The sequence below is a fragment of the Sarcophilus harrisii genome, chromosome 3 (genome assembly GCF_902635505.1).
Source record: "Sarcophilus harrisii chromosome 3, mSarHar1.11, whole genome shotgun sequence".
NCBI lineage: Eukaryota > Metazoa > Chordata > Mammalia > Dasyuromorphia > Dasyuridae > Sarcophilus > Sarcophilus harrisii.
Genome location: NC_045428.1, coordinates 435,753,106 through 435,777,638, shown reverse-complemented (window position 1 = coordinate 435,777,638; position 24,533 = coordinate 435,753,106). Strand labels below are relative to the sequence as shown.

General features: G+C 34.4%; 1 protein-coding gene across 2 annotated transcripts in view; it reads right to left on the bottom strand.

Annotated features, from left to right (window-relative positions):
* The window catches only part of SLC7A1 (solute carrier family 7 member 1), a 71,656-nt gene that overhangs the window by 41,820 nt on the left and 5,303 nt on the right, over nucleotides 1-24,533 (bottom strand). Inside the window, exon 1 of one of the 2 annotated variants that reach the window (XM_031960746.1) lies at nucleotides 18,700-19,763. The exons of the other annotated variant lie outside the window; for it this stretch is intronic. The gene's annotated coding sequence lies outside the window, so the exon portion shown is untranslated. Of the gene's footprint in view, nucleotides 1-18,699; nucleotides 19,764-24,533 lie in introns of those variants that run through there. 2 annotated transcript variants of the gene reach the window in all.

The window sequence follows — 24,533 nt, the reverse complement described above, 5'->3', positions numbered from 1 at the left end:
AATCTAAATGATGTTTTTAGAAATATCTATCTTTTGTAAGAAATCTGAGTTCAACAAATGCGCTTTGGCAGAAATGGAATTTTGAAAATTCCTTAGCAATTATTGAATTTCTTAGAAGTAAATTAAACCTAATTATTAGCATGAGTGATCTTTATTCTATAAGCAGGTGAAATACCGCAGAAAACGTCACCTACACTTAAAACAGAAAGGATTTGGATGTTAAGAGAACTTAAAACTTGATGGCTTGTACTGGTCTTAAAATCTGTAGTTATCTCTGTACTTCAGTCTAGTTCAAAAGCTTTAATGTTATCCAAGTTATAGATTTAGTTTGGCCAGTTTCCTTACCTCAAAAATATGTTGAATTAAGAAGAACCTGAGGGCACCTTTTCCCTTAGATGCTGATAGAAGACAAGTTCAATGAGAAGATCAATGGACTTGTAATAAGAGGACCTAGGTTAAAATCCTTGACCACCCAAGAGATTTCAAACAAGTCACTTCTCTAGGAGTCAATGTCCTCAAGCTACAGAATGAATAGATGAGCTCTAATGTCAATTCCAACTCTAAATCAATAATAACTCCATTGGGCCTATGATTTCAAATTTTGAAACAGATTTCACTAGCATCCAGTGAAAAAGTGGAAGGTAAATGGATAGCTAAGAAAAAAGAAGCCTTTTCAGAATGCAAATGCCTTTCTGGAAGAATGTAGAATCCTTAAAGGGGAACACTTGTCTGTTTTCTCAGGCTAGTACAATTCAAGAGAGATACATAGATCCCTACATAGATCTAAGTGTGTATTTGATATATGGACAGTATAGATGGTAATACAGGAGGATGATATAATATAAAGTAAATGTGTTTATTTGTTAAATGCATATATACATATTCAAATACATTTGTATATATACATATATATGGGGGGAAGACAGAATACATAGAATTGCCTTAAGTTTTTTATTGGTGGGAGTGTGAAAAGGAGGACTTAAGACTGAAGGATAACACTATAATTTTTAGAGTGATACAAAATAAACCCTTGCCTGCAATAAGTTCACAATCTTATTGGGGGAGGGAAGGGAAGAAACATAAAACCTTTCAGTAGCATATGGAAATGGAAATATATCAAGCACCAAGATAAGCAGTAAAGACAAAAATTGTAGGTGGATTCCAGGACAGAGCTGCACTTGGTCTAGAATCATAGGGGACTATTTGCTAGGATGGAGAAAACGCTTCAAGCCTTGACACAGCACTCAATAAATATTTATGGCATGAATATGTGAATGATGGGTGGAGAGGTAGGGAGGTGGGGAGGAAGCACAGTGGAGTCAGGAGGACTGGAGTTCAAATCCAGTCTCAGACACGTGACAGCTACTAGCTGTGTGAACTCAGGCAAGTGACTTTACCTCTACTGCTTACAAAACACAAGAATATGTGAATGGAGAAAGAGCAAAGGAGAATGCTAAGAGCATGGTGTATTCACCTGACTTGAGGCAACCAGCCTAGCCAGAAAGGTTGGTATAGTAAGCACTAGGAAATAAAGTTGAATAGATTCTCAGAGATCAGCTAATCTGAAAAGAATTTGAGCAGATTTAACACCATAAATCTTCTAGCTCCCAAATGGTTTCTTCCAAAGATATTATTTTTGCTATTAAATGTCCTCTATCAATGGAAATGAGGGCTGTAAACCATATATAAGGATGCTTGTGAGCTACTCATTGACTTGAGAACCACATATTACACATTATCTATTGTCCCATTGTAGGTTTATTTATTTTGTTAAAATATTTCCCAATTATATTTTAATCTATTTGGACTATGTTGTCAGCCATACTCAGTGGTTGATGGCTTGATACCTGTTTATACATACTGAATTTTCTAATCTTCAATCATTACACTACAATCCTATGCTGTGAATGAAGGGGATGATGAGAAATATTAACAAATTAACCAACCATGTGATTGGAAGAAAATTTAAAAATATAAAATTCCTTTCCCAAATACAAAAGACTCTCTAGAGTTTGATTCCAACTATCTTGTATATATTTTTGGCCTTTCTTCCCTTTTAATAACAGCTTCTGAGCTCTCTTCTCCAGAAACAATCCATCTCATCTTTACTTAATATTCCTAAATCACATCTTACCCACAAAAGTTCCTCAGCATAAAAAGATTCAAACTTGTATCTTGTCAAAATACCTTATTATTTCTCCCCCCAAAAAAACTTGATCATTAACTATTTAATTAGAAACTTATGGAATAAGCACCTAAACATAGCATCTGGCCCTTAGTAAACACTTAATAAATGCTTGTTTGATTAAATTATTTGATTGAATTATCTAATTCTCAGAAAACAACTGCACTGTTGCACATCATTTAGGAAATCTACCAATTTATTCCACATGGAAACCTAACTTCATTACTTCCAACAAAAACACAATAAAATACTGGTAAAGTTACAAGTTTAAGAACTCCTTCACAATTTCTCTCTCAATTTATTTATTCAAGAAACATTTAAGTAAATACTTAAATGTTTGCAGAGCACTGTTAGAAAGAAATTCAGCTAACAGTCCATTTCAACATTAATAATCCCCTTGCAATTCTTTAAAAAAGGACAAAATTGTGAACCTCTTCTACTTAAAGAGTAGCTGGCAGAGATTAAGAGAACAAAGAGATCTATAACCACCATGCAACTAAATTAGAATTTAACATGTTTTACCCAATTCCTTGGGTCACAAGCAAGGGTTCAAGTCCCAGACCTCCCACTAACTTGGGTATAGATTTAGGAAAGTCAACCTCTGTGGGGCCCAGTTTCATCATATCTTGTAAAACTGTGATAATGCTTGAAAGAACAAATAAACAAGTTCATTTACAACATTAATGTGTAACTATAAATTATTATCTTTATTATTATTAATTCATTAAAATGGAAATTTTCAGGATACAGCTTGTATATAAAAATTAATTTTGGCTTCTGAAAATGAAAGATTTTACCTATGGGTCCCCTTCCTGACTTCCTATGTTCTGAATGATTTGAAAAAGAATATTAGACACAGAAAGTTTTTTCTTCCTCAACCCAAGGACTCACTAGCCTACAAAGTTATATTATTTATTTTACTAAATTGTGTATACATTGAGTGGAAATGTTTGTTTTCCATGTACCATTTTGTCTTTAGAAACAAATGATTAAAGAATAATTTCAAGGTCTGTTTTTTTTTCCTGTTGTCCCTTGTCTTATTTCCTGCCTTTTAACTTACATTTCTGCCTATTTTTCTTTTATTCTTCTCTGTTGTCCTTGACACATAAAATATCTCTGTGAAAAAAAAAAATGTACAAAGTAAAGTTCAAATTGTAATGTGATATAAAGATGGCAAGTGGCCTATAATGGCCAGTGTCACCTTAGCTACTAAGTCTCTCCAAATGGACTATTTTTTACCTTCTTGAAGATAGCCACTAAAAGGAAGAAGAAATATCCTCAAAATTGTTCAGTTCTTTAAGAATGTAAACCTAGAATAACTTGTTTAAAACATGTTACCCAGATAGAATAGGAGTGATACAGAGAGTAACATTATTGGTATTAGTATTAGTACCAGAACTCAAGAAAGACGTCATTCAATACATAGTTGCATCTCCAAGGCATTGTACATAAAAAATACAGTCTTTACCCCTAAGGAATTGATAACCAAGTAGGGAGAAGTCATGTTAAACACATAATTACACATAAATTAACTTGAAATAATGCTCTGAAAGACCTGGAACAGAAGCCTTACCGCCATCTGACTATCCCTGTTACTAACTACCAATATGAACCAAACTGTATGTAATACAGTAAGGTGTCACATAGTTCTGGGGAAGTTCACAAAAACATATATTTCTCATGGTTAGAGAAATCAAGAAAAGATTTCATGGAGAATATGCACTTGAGCTAAGGATGATGGAAAGAAGGATTTCCAAAGTAAAGAGACTGAAGAAAGCATTTCAGGAAAAAGAAATAGGCCTACGCAAAAACAGAAAAAGAAAAAAAAAATAATAATAAGGGGCAGTTGTGAGAATACCAAGCACCTCAGTTGGGTTGGAGTTCATGAAGAAAAATTGTAGGACAGAGAATTGGCAGGAAAGTCCCCAATCAGGGAATAGCAACTTGCAGACTATGAATTTGATGGATCATTATTATCATGAATTAGAAAAGAGGAATGAAGAAAATCAGACAAAGTTGGAAGTACATGAAACAATGCAGAGCAAAGCAAGCAAAAACCAGGAGAACAACTTCTATGAACACAAGAAGTTAATGTAAACAGCACTGAATGTCAACTTTGATGCAAGCAGTGCCTTCAGAGAGTATGACTGCTGTCTCTGCTAGAGAGTGTAATAGACTTACGTGTGAGGAAAGAAGCATACATTTTCCAGAAGTGGACAACACAATGATTTGTCTTGCTTAATTGAACTGCCACAAGGGAAGATTTTATGGGGGCTGGGAGGAGATTGTTAAGGAGTGATTCTTGGAACAGCAATAAAACAAAATATTCAATTACAGCAAAAAGAATTCTCCTAATCATTTCCCATTGGGTTACTTCCTTGGATTCATTATCTTCAGAAACTAATTTGATGAGATCCACTTGAAAAACCATACCTTTTCAGTGCATCTTTCCCCCTCTCTGGGTGAAAGTGGACCTCTGGGAACTCTTCTTCTGGTTTTTTTCTTGGTGGGGCAAATGATGTTTCATTTTAAGATTCAAACTTGTGATTCCATCAGTTTAGAAAATTCCTGATGTGGATGGAAACTCTCTAATAAAGTACATCAGCAAATGCCCTACTGTAATTCACAGTATTCAGGTGTCTGGAACAATGAGCTGCCCACAGTCACATACTGTATGTTGCAGAGACAGGACATGAACTTTCTTACTGCCAAGGCCAGCCTTCACCCACTAAGCTCTCCATCCAGTTATCTTATCTCATCTCATACAGATGGGACTCCGAGGACACCAGTTCAGATGGCTGCCCTGCCCTAATTTATACCTACAATTTGTTTTTCTTGGTCTAGAAAGTTTAATGATATGATAGAGAGTTTACTTAATTCTGAACAAAATAATCATCCTGGAGAACGGACTTAAGAATGTTAAATTGTGTTCCTCTGTTTTCAAGATCAATGCATCATACTTGAGGAACAAATGAAAACCTTCCTTTATTCCAACAACAAACATAGGACAAATCAGTGAACAAAGCTGAGAATAATTCATCTCTCTCTACCACGCTTTATGATTTACAAAGAACTGTATGGATATCATCTTATTTAACCCTGAAAACCTTGTGATGTAAATAGCTCAAAGACTACTGTGTCTTGTTAAGGCAGAGGCAGACTACTAATAGAACTGGTACTGGGAAGACCTGGATTCAAATCTTTCCTCTTAGTTACTAGATAAACACCGCATGAGCAAGTCAATGAACTAAAAGGGGTAAGAATTGTAGTAGTTCTTAGGGTTGTTTTGAAGTTCATGAGAAAAAGTTTATCCACTAGTCCACCGTTGTCTCAAGAAAGAAACTATGGTTGCTTCTAAAACTAAATCCAGATGAAAAATCATAGAAATGTCCACATGTGCAGATCCAGTTTTCATTTCATTGCAGGAGCTCTAAATCAAATAAACACTTATGAATACAATGATTTTCTTTTTATACATACAATGATTATTCAACCTTGTGCCAATTTCCTTTGATCTGTCCTGGAAGAAATCCCAGGGCCACCTAATCACAACAATAGTTAACTTTGAAAATGAAAAAGATATTTTTGAAAAAAGCCTACATTCTCTAAGGAGGAGGGGGAGATGAGGAATATGAGGAACACCATATTCAAAGTAATACTTTTTTTAAAAGTATATCTGAATCAATGTGTCTGCAAAGTAGGTAAGGATTTTCCACATTTTGGAAAAAGTTCCAATCTTAGATTTCATAAAGGGAAAAAGACTTCACCAAATTGAAGGATAATCAAAGTGCCCTTATTCAAAGCTAATCTAAGAAAGGAACTGACAGAAAACCTATCCAAATTGAGTCTTGCTCCAAGAACTTAATACCTCCAAGGGGTCCAACTCTCCATTCATTCCCCCCAAATACTGCATCACACAATGCACAGTAGTGGATTGAGACTCAAAAGACCTCCCTTCCAATTCTCAATCTGCCACCAGTATAATCTGAGATGAATTGTTCCATCTGTCTTGGCCTAAATTTCCTAATTTATAAAATGGGAGATGAATGCTAAGAAGTCTGCTAAAGTTCCTTCTAAGTCTAATCATAACTGATGTTCTAAGGTTTCAAGGTTTTCCTAAAATCCAGGTATCAGGCGATTTTGTTGCTCAGCCATTTCAGTCATGTCTGCCTCTTCAATAATAGGAAGGAACCTACCTCAGCCTGATGAGAAGGAGAACTAAATACTTGGGTATATCTTAACGGATGTGATTGCTGAGTTACTGCTACTGGGCAGAGATTTCTGAACAATCATGGAAAATAGAAGGAAATATTGTCTATATTTTCACATAGGCAGAGAGTGGATCTCTTGAAAGATGAATGGATTTACTTTTAATCCAGGACACAAAATTCTAAAGGAGTGAACACCTAGAAAAAGAAGGATTGATCAGAAATAACCAGCATAATGTTAATCAACATCTCATTTTCCTTTTAAATAGGATTACCACACTGGTAGATATCAAGGGACGACTTCAGGAAGACCCGAGTTCAAATTTAGACTCAGACACTTGCTTAGCTGTATGATCCTGGGCTAGTCATGTAATTTATTTTGCCTTAATCCACTGAAGAAGGAAATGGCAAATTACTTCAGTATTTTCTGCCAAGAAAATCACATGGACAGAACTGCCATGCTATGGTCCACGGAGTCAAAAAGAGTTAGATACTACTGAATAACAACAATAGAAAGTTTAAGTTAGATCTTAAAGCATAACAAAGATAAAGAAATATGGTCTGATAATGGAACATACAATTAGTTTAAATGGCCGGATTCAACAAGTAGCTGCAGTGTCAGCTTGGAAGGAGCTCCCTTATGGAGCACCCTAGGAATGATTTGGATAAAAGCACACATCACATTTTCAGGTCACACAGACTTGGAAAGATACACTGAACAATTGAGGCAGGATTCAGAATTTCTTGACAGACTGGACACCTTGGGCCAACTTGAAGCATAGAAAATAAATATTGGTTTTACACGTGGATCTGAAGCATCAACTTCACTGGTAAAAGGGGGAAAAGGCACAGCCAGAAGTTGTTTATCTGAAAAATACTTGGGTCGTTGTTTTAGGATATTTCATGGGCCAGAATGTGAAAGAAAGAATTAGGAATTAGTAAGTTTGGCCATAGAGGGCAGAAATAGGACTAAAAAAAGCTATAGAAAGGAAGATTTTCCTTAGGAAGTCCCCTAACAAGTGATCTAATACTAGAATTAGCTGGATGCAAAGACTGAAACAAGCCCTGAGAGTCTAGGGGTAGAGACAATTTCTTATTCTTGAATGGTCCCTGCCAACTCTGACATTCTACGAAAAAGCTAAGAGCATTAGCTACTTATTTCATATCTGTAGACTAGAAGATCCTACTAGTATAATAAAATAATAAATAAATTATATATATATAAATAATAAATAAAAAAATAAAATAAATAAATAAATAATAAAATGAAGTATTAGATTTTCTGCTGAAAAATTAGCATAGCTACTAGGTTAAAAAAAAAAAAAACTTTTAAGACTTTAGCTGTAAAACTCAAGGTTATTTTACAAATTTTCCTTGTCTGATAAACCTTCAAGTAAACTCAATGACGGATAATTTTGTACTTTTTTGATGTATGGATGCTGAACTGCACAACACACTGCCAAATGTAAGATACATCCCCAAGATGAGAAAAAAATATAAGCATTCAGGATCGGGATAAGAGGTGAGGGGTAGGAATTAATTGGCCATATTCAAATGTTTGATGGTAAAACTTATATTCAGCTTAAAATAGTGCAATTTATACAGTGTAGAACTGGCTGTAAAGTTATAGGTCAACGAATTCAATTCCTGTCTTTTTTTCTGTCTCTTAATACTTCTGCAAGGCCTTTAGGCTGCCTCCTATGCCATCCTGACTGCCACCAAAAATAAAGTTCCTATCAGCTTTAAAATCTATAATATCCCACAAACACAAATATACTACATACAGATTTTCCTTTGTTTCTTGGGGTTGTGATGGGAGTATTCAAATCAATGAGATCAGGGATCTACCATGGTATGGAAGTATTCATGATATTTCAATGTATTACCTATGCCCAAAGACACACATAAAAGAATACTCCAATGTGCCTTCTCCAGAACTATAACAAAAGGCAAACCTACAGAATCTGAAAAGAAATCCCTTACCTATAGGCAATGCTGATAGCCAGTATATTTTATATGGGGGTCATTTCTATCTTGAGTGTCCTTAGAATTTCTATGAGTAATTTTGTATATGGAGAGGGTTTGGGGAAAGAGAGCAGAAATCAGAAAAGTTGCATCTGGCATATTCTATTGTTATCCCGTGCTAAAAAAACAAAAAAAAAAAAACAAAAAACAAAAAAAACCACCCACAATAGTCTATTACTGAGATGACAAGGTTTCTGATCAGGACCCCATTCTGAGCCTTTTGCCATTGAATGTCTGTTAATGCTCTGTAAAATAGCCCTTCAATTAGCAAAAATATCCCTCGCATTAGGTACCCTGGTACCAATTAAAGATCTAACTTAGAGGAGATTCCTATATCTAAACAACAAGCTTACTTTTACAACATATGCTTTTTGCTAAAACAGCAATAAAAAGGTCAACCATAAGCACTTTTTTATCCCTGGGCAGCTGGAAGAAGCCAAGGAAACAGATATTTCACCTTTTAACATTTCTATTATCTGATTAGAGAAAGGGTGTCTGAGAGCAGGGCCAAAGAAAGTAAAAACATTTGAAGCAAACACTTTTAAAAACACAAGACAGCAGATCTTTCCAAGTATCATAATACACAACTTCAATTGTCCTTTACAATGGCTGAAGTTTTCTCCTTAAATTCATGCTACCATGGACAATACCCAATTCTTTTTTCCTTTGATAAAGTTTGTATACATTTTGATGTGTGTGTTGGATAGTCCAGCTGAAAAATAACCTCTCCCAAACTTCCTCCCTGGTGAGATCATTTTGATGTCAAAACTTCTCTTGAAATTATCCCAAGATACCAACACCTTCAGAAGAGAGACTACACACACTAAGTCATTGCTTCCACCATGCTTAACAGTAGGAAACAGGCATTCCTTTTTAAATATGTTTCTTTCCCTTCTCTGTTGGCAAACATTTCCACGAGAGTGCAACAAGCCCATTTATGTTTCTGCAGACCATAAAAAACTTCCAAAAAAGGTCTCTCTTTTCTAAGTCAGATTAAATAGATTTAATTCATAAAGGCATTGGTTTATCCTACATAATGAATTGGTTGGTACCTTTTTGTTTTGAAAGATACTCCTTAATTTTCCTTCATTTCTGTGAGATCAAGTAATGTAGAGCTCTTAAAGAACATTTCTGTAATTACACAAGCTAACAGTCTGAATGAATACTTTTTCACTATAACACAGAAGAAATGAATTCTTCAAAATATCTCTTTATTGTGAGGATTTAGAATGAAGTAAAAATAACATAAATAAAACCACCAAGAAAGTAATCTATACAATGACAATACAAAAGAAAATACTACCAAAAGTTGTGTTATTTAAGGCAAATAAAGGCAACAATGAGCATCCTATCTAGAGAAATAATGGCCTTCTTTTTTCCTAATCTCCAGAAATGTATTATTTTATATACAGTTTGTATTAAAGCAATAAATATTGATTTATGACTGAATTTATGATTGAATATTTATGCCTAGTATGTTCATGGCACTCTGGGGATACAAAAAGTAATAAAAGACAATTTTCTGCCCTCAAAGAGCTTACATTCTAAGAAATACATAAGAATGTACACATATAGTTAATGGCTCCTTGAGAGATGAAATTTCCTTTCTTGCCTTCACATTCCCTGTATAAATCAAGCACACAGTAGGCTTATGAAATTGAATTGGATTGATAACAAAACATACTCCCCTTCTTTTGGTAGCAAGGTGCCATAAATAAGATTACTTGTAGCTAATTGGAACAGTAGATAGAGTGCCAGGCCCACAGTCTGAAACAACTTGAATGCAAATCCAGTCTCAGATATTTAGTAGCTATTTGACTCTGGAGAAAGTTACTTAGCCCTGTTTGCTTCAGTTCCTCACCCAAAAATTGAGTTCCAAAAGAAAATGGCAAACTATTAGCTTTGCCATTAAAAACCTTTTAAAAGGGGGTCAAAAAGAGGCATGCAACTGAAAATGACTGAACAACACACATGTGGCAAATGTCTTTTTGTTTCTTTAATAGTACTAATAAGAGGAGAGGCATTTATTGGGCATGACAGCAAAATAAAAATAAATCATCAAAAGCACCAATAAAAAAATTTTTTAATACAACTGAGGAAGTCTGTCCAAGGCAGCCGATTCTTTGCTGTTTTGCCATGGTTCTTATAACTACAGGATAGAATCATGGACCTTAGAAATGGAAAGAACTTCCCTGTTTCCTACAATTTAATTTCTTCATTTTATTGGTAAGGAATCAGTGGTCCATTGAGGGAAGAACAACTTTGAGTATAGAATTAGTTAATGACAAAATAAGGATTAAAATCCAAATCTCCTGACTTGGAGTGTTAGGTAAGCTGGCTAACACTATAACGCTATACCACTAATTTGTTTCAACTTTCTTTGCTTAAAAAAATAATAATAACAAATATTCTGCTTCTTTGGACAGACTCCCCTTTTACAAGGACACAGTCAATCCAATTTACTAATCTCTTTCTTGGACTGTGCCTATGCTTCTCTATGAATATTTCACACAATTTTAAGCACACTAGTTTACTCATTTGTGCACCATGGAACATGTGAAAAGTACCTGCTTTCTCCATGCTCTCCTTTCCTTCTTTGCTAAAGCAATGAGTGCTTCTAAGGCTTCTAGAATTAGGCTCCCAACAACAGAATTATTGTAACATTCCAAACCAGGGATTTACTATACATCTTCCTATTAGAATCTCTGGGCAAAGAAGACAATTAATTGCTATAAATGCAAATATAAAAATGTTGAATATAGGCATTTGTCACACTACAGGTTCATTCCTGGAAAACACACTGCATAATTTACAAAATGAGATTAAGTTTGATAGGCTGATATTATCAATGGATTTAGCAGTAATTCCTGTTAAAGGAACTATGGTCTCCAGAATGGAATAGGTGCCCAACATTTTATTACAACAATCCTAACAGCGATTGGACCACAGATGGCATACAAGTAAATCACAGTTCCAAGCTTTAGGCACAGTGCCTGACACATAGGAAGAGCTTAATACTTACTTGTTGACTGACTACATAAACATATTAAATAGAGAACGTTACTAATCACATGAAGACTGTATTTTACCACACTTACCAAGAATATGTAACAATATTGGAGCAAGCCCATCATCTCCTTTTTGAGTAACAGTGCATATAAAAGTTTAGAAATGACACCTTTTGTTTCATGCTACTAACCAGATTCCTGAGGTCCTCCATCATAAGATTGTTTCTCAAGTTCTCCTTTTCCACAAATATTTGAAACTTTCTTTCAAAAACTATGGGCTATTTGGTTAGGGTAACATTGGAGGTAGAATGGGGTAGTAGATTGGGAAAAGAGCTGAATATAATTTTATGGGGGTGTAGAACCAGGAAATTTCAGTAGCATTTTTCTTTTCCCTTGTAGTTGGGAAAGCCTTGTTTGTTCATCCTAGGAACACAGTATAGATAATCCCAAAATAATAGAGAAATGCAGGATGGATTAATCAAAAATATTCAAGTTATTCATGGGAAAATCATTGCTCCTCAGCTTTTGCATTTATACAATATGCAAGAATATGTGATGATCAACCGTGCTGGACTTGACCCTTCTCAACAATGTGGTGATTCCAGGGAATTCTAAAAGACTTGGGATGGAAAATGTCAATTGCATCCAGAGAGAGAACTATGAGGACTAATGTGGATTAAAGCACAATATTTTCACTTTTTTGTTTGTTCTTTTTCTTTTTCATAGTGTTCCTCCCCTTGTGTGATTTTTCTTGCACAACATGACAAATATGAAAATGTTTAAAAAGATTGCAAATATTTAACCTATATCAGATTGCTTGCTGTCTTAGGGAGGGAGGACGTAAGGGAGGAAGAGAGAAGAATTTAGAACACAAAATATTTTTTTTCTGTGTTTTTTTTTTAATAGCCTTTTATTTACAGGTTATATGCATGGGTAACTTTACAGCATTAACAATTGCTAAACCTCTTGTTCCAATTTTTCACCCCTTACCCCCCCATCCCCTCCCCTAGATGGCAGGATGACTAGTAGATGTTAAATACATTAAAATATAAATTAGATACACAATAAGTATACATGACCAAAACGTTATTTTGCTGTACAAAAAGAATCAGATATTGGAAAAATAAAATACTATTAATAATTAAAAAGGCTATTTCTAGTCCCACTTTGAAATTCCTGCTTTATTTTTAACTATGTCAAATGAGAAGGTGAAGAAACAATCCCAGAGACAGAATTCACAGGTATTCCTATAAATTGAGAAGTCTTAGTCAGACTTGATTAATTTGAAAAGGAGCAAAAGATCTAACCATATTCCTACTGTCTTAGTATCAAAATGCACATGCAGCTGAGGAAGCTTTGGTCTTTTGGTTTGTTTTAAAGTCATATTTTTCCCCTTGTTTTTCGGATCTGGCTTTTTATCAAAACTAACAGCTTCACTTCACACTGATATTATACAAGGCAAAGGCAAACTTGCCTTTAAAATGCAATAATGGTCACACTCTTACTCACACATTTTCACTCTTAGATCCCTCCTCAGGTCTCAAAACTTTGACCTAAAAGGGAGTTAAATTTAAAGGCACACCCCCATTAGTCAATAAAAATTTAACATGCTACCATGTGTGAGGGAGTCTGCACAACACTGAAGTGTGAGGGCTGCTATCTCACCTTATCTCACTGAAAACCTGTGTCCACAACAAACACCGGTGCTTTAAAAATCCAATAGAGCAAATCTAACTCAATAATAGGTTAAAAAGCATGGTGTTAAGTGCTGAGAATTCAAAAATGAGCAACAACAGTTCCCAGCCTTTAGGAGCTTACTAGCAAATAGTGTGCTATGTTAAGGGTGGGGGAGGATTAGTAAGATAACTAGAAGGCAGCTTGATAGAGGCAAAGGAAATAAGCAAAATGTTCTTAGATCAAGGAAACTTCCATCTGGGAAGAGGAGAGAAGAAACTTCTGGGAGGAGTGTAAATTGGGCCTTAATAACCATGGGACAATTCCCGGTACAGATGCTTGGGGCAGGAGCAATGAGACAAGTAGGAGCTAGCAGTCCAATCTGGCTGAAAGATATGCTGCATAATCATAATATCAGAGATTCAGAGGAAGGTCCTTATAAATCAACCTTCATATTGTATAAATGCAAAAGCTGAGGAGAAATGATTTTCCCATGAATAATTTGAATATTTGATTAATCCATCCTGCATTTCTCTATTATTTTGGGATTATCTATACTGTGTTCCTAGGATGAACAAACAAGGCTTTCCCAACTACAAGGGAAAAGAAAAATGCTACTGAAATTTCCTGGTTCTACACCCCCATAAAATTATATTCAGCTCTTTTCCCAATCTACTACCCCATTCTACCTCCAATGTTACCCTAACCAAATAGCCCATAGTTTTTGAAAGAAAGTTTCAAATATTTGTGGAAAAGGAGAACTTGAGAAACAATCTTATGATGGAGGACCTCAGGAATCTGGTTAGTAGCATGAAACAAAAGGTGTCATTTCTAAACTTTTATATGCACTGTTACTCAAAAAGGAGATGATGGGTTTGCTCCAAGTATCCTCCAAAGTTCCTCACTGAAATTTAAAAAACAATCACAGTTGCAATAAACTTAAAAATATGAAGCTGAGGATTTTTTTGGAAAATACTATGTCATTATGAGCCACTCTTGTTTCAAACAATAAGGTATTTCTATCACTTTTGCATAAAACCTTGTTCACTTAAGGACTACTGTGAATGAAACAAGAGGAGATTCTCTCTGTACATCACTATATTCCAATGAAAAGTACATTTCAATGAGCTAAGCAATTTATCTTTTGTTCCTCTTTGTAGTATGACCTTGATCATCAAAAATTATTTTATATGTCCATTATGGTGTATTTCATCAAATAAAAAAAATCTAACTCACTTAATGGTACCTAGAACAATGAAGTCTTCAACTTTCTTGAACCCTCTACTCAATAAGATAGATTCAGAGTGTCTCAAAAGTCTTTTGGTGCAGTTTTAAGCTACAACCATAACCATAAGCCATAACTTAAAACTATACTAAGGAAGAGAAATTTCAGAACACCCTGCATGATGTTTTTTACTTATTCATCATTCATTCATTTATTTATTGCAACTAATGCTAAGATTTAGAATACCCTGCAGTGTTTTAATTAACTGACTGATCCAACTAAAGTTAAGCTTTAATAGCTTAAAACTGCACCAAGACTTTAGGGAAAATAGTGTTTTAATGCTTGCAGAATGCTTTATAAAAATCATCTCATTTAAACCTCAACAAATTTTCTGAAGACATTTTGAACCTCATCTTATAGATGAGGAACACCGATGCTTAGAGAAGTTAGAGTGACCTTGTCCAAAGCCCATGAGGCAAGATTTCAACCAAGTCCAGCACTCAACCCACTATCCCACAATGATCTGATTTATTACAATTATTATTATTGGTAATATACATTCTTTCCACTGATCAGAACTTAAAACACTGTCTAGTACATAGTGGATGATTAATAAATGCAAGTTGATTGATTGAACATTAATTTAACAATCCTGAAGATTCTACCAACTAGTGTTATTTTAATAAAATTTATTTTACTTTATCTTCTTCCACAAAAGGAATGAATTTTGAGACTGAATCCACCTACATCTAAGATGAATGAATTAAGCCTAAGAAAAGTCAAATTAGTGTCACTTGAAATTGATAGACATTACCAACAAAGTACAGCAGCAAGAGATAAATAGAAATTTCATTTAAAATAACTGTAAATAAAAATATATTTGAGAGTCTACATGCTAAGACAAAGCCAGGACCTATATGAACACAATTACAAAACAATTTTTCACATAAAGTTAGATCTAAACAACTGGAAAAATCAAGTCAAAAATGACAATTTTATTTAATCTGTTTATTCAGAGCCATACCAATGAAACTGCCAAGCAAAGTGGGCTAGCTGTACCAGACCTAAAACTCTATTATAAAGAAGTGGTCATCAAAACTATTTGTACTGGCTAAGAAATAGAGTAGGGGATTAATGGAATAGGTTAGGTTCACAAGACATAATAGTCAAGGATTATAATAATCTAGTATTTGATAAACCCAAAGACTACAGCTTCTGGGATAAGAACTCACTATTTGATAAAAATTGCTGAGAAAATTGGAAAATAATATGGCAGAAACTATACATTGACTAACATCTAACATTCTGTACCAAGATAAAGTCAAAATGGGTGCATTATTTAAACAGTGATACTAAAAGCAAATTAAGAGAACAAGTGATAATTTCTTTCTCAGTTATGTGGAGAAGGAAGGAATTTATGGCCAAAGAACTAGAAAAAAATATGAAATACAAAATGAATAATTTTGATTATATTAAATTTAAAAGATTTTGTATAAACAAAACCAATGCAACATTAGAAAGGAACCAGAAAGTTGGGGAAAAAAAATTATATCCAGTGTTTTCTGATAAAGGTCTAGTTTCTAAAATATATAGATAATTGACTCAAATATTTAATACAAGCCATTTCCCCAATTGATATAGTCAAAGGATATGAACAGTTAATTTTCAGATGAAGAAATTGAAACCATTTCTAGTCATATGAAAAAAATGTTCCAAATCACAATTGTTTAGAAGTATAAATTAAGACAATTCTGAGGTATCATTTCACACCTCTCTGATTAAGATGACAGGAAAAGATAATAAATATTGGAGGGGATGTGGGAAAACTGGAACACTAACTATTCGTGAAGTTGTGAACTGATCCAATCATTATGGAGAGTAATTTGGAACTATGTGCAAGGGTTATCAAACTGGTTATGTACAGTTGTGGATCCAGCAGTGTCTCTACTGGGTCTGTATCCCAAAGGGATCACAAAAAAGGGGAAATGACCTACATGTGCCCAAAAAAAAAAAAAAAAAAAAAAAACCAACAACAAAAAAAAACTGGAAACTGAGTGAATGCTCATCAGTTGGGGAATGATTGAATAAGTTATGGTATATGAATGTTACGGGATATTATTGTTCTATAAGAAATGATTAGCAGGATGATTTAGAGAGGGCTGGAGAGGCAGGAACTGATGCTGAATGAAGGGATCAGAACCAAGAGATCACTGAACATGGCAATAACAAGATTATACAATGATCAATTCTGATGGACCTGGCTCTCTTCAATAATGAGATGATTCAAGGCAGTTCCATTAGACTTGCCTTAGAAAGAGCCATCCACATTCAGTGAACTATGAAGACTGAATGTGGATCACAACATAGTATTTTTAGTCTTTGTTGTGCTTGGTTTTTTCCTGTTGTTTTTTTTTTTTCTTTTGATCCGATTTTTATATTAGCTCAGCCTACCCATGAGCACTGGATATTTTTCCAGTTGTTTAGATCTAACTTTATTTGTATAAAAAGTTACTTTAATTGTGTTCATATAATTCCTGGCTTTGTATTGGCAGGTAGACTCTCAAATATTTTGTATTATCTACAGTTATTTTAAATTAGATTTCTGGCCCATACCTCAAAACAAGGCTACGTAACGGGCAGATGTACCCCTTATAAGGCTACTACGTTCCCCAATAGTATATGGGGAGGTCAGAAAAACATAAATAGAGCTTTAATATCTCACTGATAATCAACAAGCATGTACTAAATGTCTATGTATAAAGTACTATGGACACAAAAGGCAAATGAAACTGACCCTTATATCTCAAGGAGCTTTATATTCTCTAGGGGCAGAGAATATCGTACACAAAAACAATCTGAGAAGTTGGTAATAATGAAGGCATTACATAAAAATGGCATTCTATATAATGCTGAACTTCAAAAGGAAATCTAATTTCATTAAGAAGAATCACACATGTTCAGCCTCTAGTGGATGTTTGCTGTCTATTGGAGGGCGTGGAGAGAGGAAGAAAAATTTGGTACACAAGGTTTTGTAGAGGTAAATGCTGAAAACTATCTTTGCATGTATTTGGAAAAATAAAAGGCTATTTTAAAATTGTTTTTAAAAACTGAGATAGGAACTGACAATGCCAAAAGGAACTATAGGATAAAAACCCACTGTTCTCCCTAAAAAAATATTGATATACTTAAGCACCTCAGAGTATCAAAAGTCCAGTCTCTGACCAATGATGTCCTCTGTTAAATGAGGAAATTGAACTAGATAGAGATTTAAAGCAGAACCTCAGGAGCTATTAGTTTGCTATGGGCTAGTCTATGTGAATTTATTCTCCACTCAAGCATCCCTCTTGCAGTGAATTCTGTGAGTTGGGGCAGTTGATGCTTCCAGTGAATGAGTGATTATGAAAGTTAGGCATTTGTTAGTGCTGAGTACATGCAAACCAGGAGAACAAGACATGAACTTCTGGTCCATACCTCAAAATAAAGCTACATAATGGGCAGATATGCCCCCTATATAATGCTACTACATTTCCCCAGCAGAATATGGGGAAGTCAGAAAAACATAAATAGAGCTTTACTATCTCACTGATAATGAACAAACATGTACAATGCCTCCTATGTATAAAGTACTGTGGATACAAAAAGATAAATGAAACAGACCCTTACCTGAGGAGCTTTACATTCTCTAGGGGCAGAAAATATGCACAAAGACAATCTGAGAAGTTGGTAATAATGAAGGCATTAAATAAAAATGGCATCCTCCATAATGCTGAACCTCAAAAGTAAATCTAACTTATCTCTATTCTAGACATTTTGCCATAAGTAAACATTGAGATTCTACCTTTTTTCTGGGTAACTGAAATATTTTCAGGGCAATAATGTAGTCTATCTATATAGAGAAATTAACAATAATATAGAATGCAGAAGACCAAAATATAATGTCCTGTTGCTAACAGAAGGAAAGTCTGGATGACCCATTCAGATAGTGAACAGACAGGGCACTGAACAGATTATCAGCAGGTGAAATTCCTAGACCCTCTTAGAACCAAATATCACTGTCTATCACAAATAATAACACTTCAAAAGGACACAGCTAAGCATTCATTATATTTTTTTTCACCAAAGCAGAAAATTAATCCCCAAAGGAGATGTACAAAGCAACAATGAAGCATAAAATCAAGCAGATTATTCTTCTTCATCGCTGGGAAAGCACTCCTATTGGCCTAAACATTTTCCCCAAATACATATTGAAAAATAAAAGTCAAAGGAGAGAACCACTCAAATAAAATGTTAAATATAATCAAATTTAGAGTGATTTTAATGGCAGAGCCCAATAGCTATCCTATGATCTTGTTAGAAATCAAAGTACACTCTCACCAGACTCAGAGATCCCAATGTGTTCCTTAAGATCCGTGGATATTGGGTCAGTTACACCTATCTCAAGGTCAAAATCCTGAGTCTCATTTATAAGCTTCTTTGATCCAAGAGCACATTGTCTCTACGGAACAAGAAGTTTTATTTTCAATTTCCCTTCTTTTCAGGAAAGGAAATGTTTGCACTTCAAAGAGTTTCTTTGAAGAAAGTACCAACATGCATGTGTCCCTTCCAGGTTAAGTGCTGTAGGGCTCAGTAGGGTGTACGGATTCTGGGAGGATGCACAAGATGACTGTGTCAGGACAATTCATTCACAATGAAGGTGTAGCACATGGGAGAAGAAAAAAAGCAACATCATATTATTTTTTTGCTTTTGATCCATGGCTGTGGAAGCACTTCCCACATATCAAGAATTGCAGCAAAGGAAACAGAAGCATCAAAGATGCGGAGTAAAGTCTTAAACTACAATTCTTTGCTGCTTCTGAGAAATGATCTCTTGATAATATATACATTCTCCAATTCACAAACCAAACTGGTTTATGCAAAGAACCATTCCATTGACTTCAGGTCTGGTGAGCTGGGGGAGGTGGTTTGAGGCAATGGAAAAATCAGTTCCCAACATACGATTTAATAAGCAGGGAGACTTGCCCTTTAACCTTAAAGAATTGTCTAAGGCTAAAGGGGCTTGCCCCAGATCACATGGGGGCAAATATTGGATGCTTATTAGTATGCATCTGAGGCAGGTTTTTCAGACTCAATTCTTGATTATCCAAGGAATATCAGGAGTTAACATTAAGACAGAGCTTTGCATAATTTTACATAATCTACTAATTGAATAGTCACTCAATCCCAATGACTGTAACCCAAATTGAATTTTTTCTGGATCCCATTTCATGCCTGTTTCATATTTCAAAGAAGGATAGAGTTGCAAAAAACCCCAAGCATTCTGAAGGTCTTTAAGAATATTAAAATCTCTAATAAGATACTGGCATTTCCCAAAATGCATTTCATATGATGGGAATAGGGATCCCAAATGAAATTCATTTAGTGGGAATTTTTCCTTAAAACTATTAAATTATGCATTAGATAAAATTATTAAAGATATTACAGTGTTTTTTTTCTTCCTGATTTTTATTTTTTGATTTAATATTTTATTCCCCCTCCAATTACATGCAAAAACTTTTTTTTTCCATTTTGAAAATAGATTTAATTTCCTCCTTTTGTTCTAAAATTTCTCCAAGCCCATTTTAATCAGAGGTTCCATAAATGAATATGTATAGGTTCTATCAAAATATTTCAAAGTCTGGAGTGGTGGACAGACAAAGAAAAGCTCAAAAGTCTGTCATATGCCAGCTGTGTAACCTTGGGTAAGTAAAAAACTTTCAGTATTACAGGCAACTCCCTGAGACTCCTTAAACTGAAGAGAAGTTGCCAACTCACTTTATAATTACAATCCAATTTGCTCTTCCACTGGCTTCCTACACCAATGAAATCTCCAGTGAAAACCCTATCATAATATTTTGAGTTCAAAAATTCCATGGAATATTTCACTTGGAAAATGTTGATCTACTCTTTTCCATAGGTGCAAGTAAATACTGACAAATGTCTGGAAAAGGCTAGCTGAATTATTCATTTTGATGCATAAAAGAAGGGAAATCCATAGAATAGGGAAACTATATATATATATCTAATTTATATTAAATTTTAAATTAATTTAAAAAATAAATATGTATTTTTATTATAATTAATATAACACATAACTCAACCCCTCTCTCTGTTCCTGGGACCAAGGCAAGGCACTCCAGGGAAAAAGCATTTTATCTAGCTGAGCTCTATATAAAGGCATTAGGGATATAGATATAAAGGCTCTAGATCTGAATGCATAATCGGCTACTTTCTGCTTTTTGACTTTTAAAGTCACTTAATTTTTCCGGACTTCGGGTTTGTCATCTATAAAGCGGAATGGAGTAGACTGCAGAAGCTCCTTGCAGCTCTAAATCCTGAGCCACCTCTAACCTCTCTGCTCTCCAAAGGCTCACTGTGCATGTTATTGGTTAATGCCAGTCAGCCAAAGCCCATCTGTCACAAAGGGTGACTGGGAGGGACTGGTTGCGTCATCCCCTCCAAACCCATTCTGGAGAAGCACACAGGTGCAGAGAGGGCTTTCATCTGTTCTTTCTGAGCCGGTGAGAGTCCCAGTCATGTGTTTGCTTTTCACACATTTGCGCAGGCTCCTGACGTTTACAAACAATTTACCACGCTACTTAGCAAGGGTGACAAGGCTTAAGAGTCAATAAACCTAGATTTGAATCTTGGCTCCAAAGCTTACTTACATCATCAGAAACACATCACTTACTCTCCTGGTAATCTGAAAGATAATACAAGCTTGTCCTATCTATCTCACAAGGTATTGTAGAGAAGTTTCTTCATAACCCCTTTAAAGCAATATGCAAATGTGAGTTATTACTCAGAAAAATATTAATGGACAAATTAAAGCTATCCAGGACATATAATAGAGATGTCAGGTTTGAAAGAAAAAAATGGAGCTGAAAATAGCTATTCTCACTAGTGATTGTAACTTTAAAAGTTTACAAACTATTAAAATATACATTAAATTATTAAAGATTAAACATATTAGTTTTTTCTTTTTGATTTTCATCTTCTGAATGATTTAATATCATTTCGCTTCCAATTACATGCAAAACTTTTTTTTCCCATTTTGAAAATAGATTTAATTTCCTCCTTTTCTCCTGAAATTTCCTAGACCCTATAAGTATATCCAAGTCAATAAGATCAGGGATCTAACATGTTATTGGAATATGCATGCATTTACACATATATGCCGTGCATAAAATGTCTTTATTTACATACATATACATATAAAATTTTAGTTTGAAAATAGCCAATTAAGAGATTGTAAAATCTTTGTAGGTATAAGCAAATTAACTAAGTATATTATGTTTCAGGGACTATTCCTTATACATAAGCATACCTGGTTAATTCAAGTATTCAATAGTTTTTGTATCCTGGAACCATTTTCAGAATTCCTTGAAACCTAAAGATTATTGTTTTCAAGTAATTGGAGGAAATGCTAAATTTCAATTAGAATTTAGTGAAAATAAACATGGACCATTGAAATCTACTTATGGGCCCTTATGGCTTATGCTTTGTGTACCCTAATTAAAAACCTCTTCCATGGAGGATAACCCAATCAGCCTTACATTACTGTTACATATTGTTACATTATTGTTAGAGTGAAGGGTTAGTCAAATCTCTGGAGTCAAGAATTCCTTCTGTTAATGTTAGTCAATCACCCATCAATAGAATTGTTCTTACAGAGCTGTGATTAGTTTACATAGGGATGTTAATACAATAATAATAATAAACAACCATTTCAAGGAACCAATTAACAGTATTACATGAATGTAGCCACCCTGAAAAATCTGCAATCCTATAGAATCTATGGAACTAATGGTCACAAAGAGTTATAATCGACTTTTTTCCTTTTTGTACCCCACATAGACGATATAGGTCTTTTGGAGTTAGAAAGAGAAAATAAATCACACCTTACAACCAAATAAAATAGTACTATTTTCCCAGTCAGCTCCAGACCAATTTGACTCAGCTCAGAAAACTGCGTACCTGTCTGCAGGAACCACAGCAAAAAAAGCAGCTCAACAGCCAGGTGTTCACGCAATAAATCAGTCACTTTGAAAGTTTTGATTGAGCCTCATTTTTATGCAGAAGTTCAGCAACAATTTTTTAAGAATCAAATTTTCTCTAAGTCTGTTCCACTACTCCCAGTAAATCAGTCACTTAGAAAGTTTTAATTGAACCCCATTTTTACACAGTTCAGCAAAAAAAAATTTAAATGTCAACTTTTCTCTAAATTTGTTCCATTTCAATAATCATTCTTCCAGATATATATTCACATAAACATTTGGCCATTAAATCTAAGCAATACAAAGTCAGAGGTACAACACACAATGTTGACCTACTGCTCAAAGACTGATCATCTCTGTCTGTATTCAAGTAAATACATAGAAGGCTGCCCTCTATAGGTTTTTTTATAGGTCTGATCTTTGATCTTGATCAAATAATGAGTTTCCTTATCAGGCTTGTGAGTCTGGATGCAATTAGATTTACAGAGTCAATCTTGAAAATATTTAAGCCTCTTTCTTTCAAGAAACTTTTATGTCATCTTTAACTTCATTTCTTATATTGTATGTTAAGATTCTTTAAAATATACCTGATGAATGAATCAAGAGACAATCCAACACATGCTAGAGTACTGTAGTTTTATTTTGTTAAATATTTGAAATTACACTTTAATCTTATTTAAGCTGCACTTGGGAGTGTTGCAAGCTTGCAGCAATACTCAGTGAAGATTTCACATCTCTGACTTATATTACCAAAATCAAAGATCCTAATTAAATGAAATATTAATTTTAAAAGAAAAGGAAAAAATTAAAAATAAATTCAAGAGAAAATTGTTTCAGAACATCATTCCAAATTTCTTGAGGATATTGTGAGAGCTGCAAAAATCAGTAATTCTACAATTGAGACAATCACCAAGGATAGCACCTACAATGTACTAAGCACTAGAAATACGTGCATGCAAGTTAATACAAAATAATGAGGGAGGGGAAATCTCACTAAAAACTATGCAAAACAGTGGAAGAGAGAACATTTTAAGCATGGGGGACAACCTATTTGAAAACATGGTGAACTGGGGATGGGATGTCTTGCATGGGAGATAGTAAGTACATCAGTTTTACTGGCAGTGAGATGGAAAATAAATTCAGAAAGCCAGATTGGAATCATATGATGAATGGTTTAAATCATAAACAGCAGAGGGTTTTTTTTGATAAGAAGCCAGATCTCCTAACCCTAGCTATGTTAAGTTGGGAGATGTCATTACCCTTTTTGAGCCTCACCTTAGGACACTACTAGATGGAGTGTGTCTTAGGAAATCAGAATGTTTAAAGGCCTTGGGATTATACCAAGCATCAGTTGAAAGAATATGGGAAGAGAAATTTAGGGGAATGTGATAACTGTCTTCAAATATCTGAAGGAATGTCAGACAAAAGGGGATTAATTTAATTCTACTTGTTCTCAGAGGGTAGAACTACATATGACCAAAGAGTAGAAACTGATAATAGAATTTAGACATGATTAACAATTAGCTCTCCATAAATAGAACTGTCTACCTCTAAAGGTAGAGGTTTCCACCTCACTGTGGGCCTTCAAGTCAAAAAAAGTACGATGACGAAACCGTGTCAGGAATGCTACTAACAGTATTTCTCGTACAGATATAAACTGGACTAGATTAGTGGTTCTCAAATTTTTCAGTCTCAGGATGCCTTTACATTCTTAAAAATTACTAAAGATCCCCCAAAGAGCTCTTATGTGGGTTGTATTTAGCCATAATTATTATGTTAGAAGTTGAAACATCTTAATATTATGATGAAAATAGTTTTGAACTTAAGGATGCTGGCTGGAGTATGATCTCTGAGGTCCCTACTCAAACTGAAATTCACTGACTGCCAGTGTCATGCTTTTCCCACTCAAATCCTAATTTTTATTGTTTTCTACACATAGAAGGTCAGACATTTCAAAAAGACTGGGATATATTAACATTGAAATCTTCAAAATTCATCTTCTTCCTACGATAATTATTATTCACCTACAAAGCTATAACTTTTACTTAGTAATCACAAGTATAATTAAGCAGTTTCAAAAAAGCAAAGTCATTTACTTCATAAACAATCAACTAACAAACTTTCTTCTAAGCTTTTACTAGGCAGGCTTTACTATCAAGTTTATTATGTTGTTCA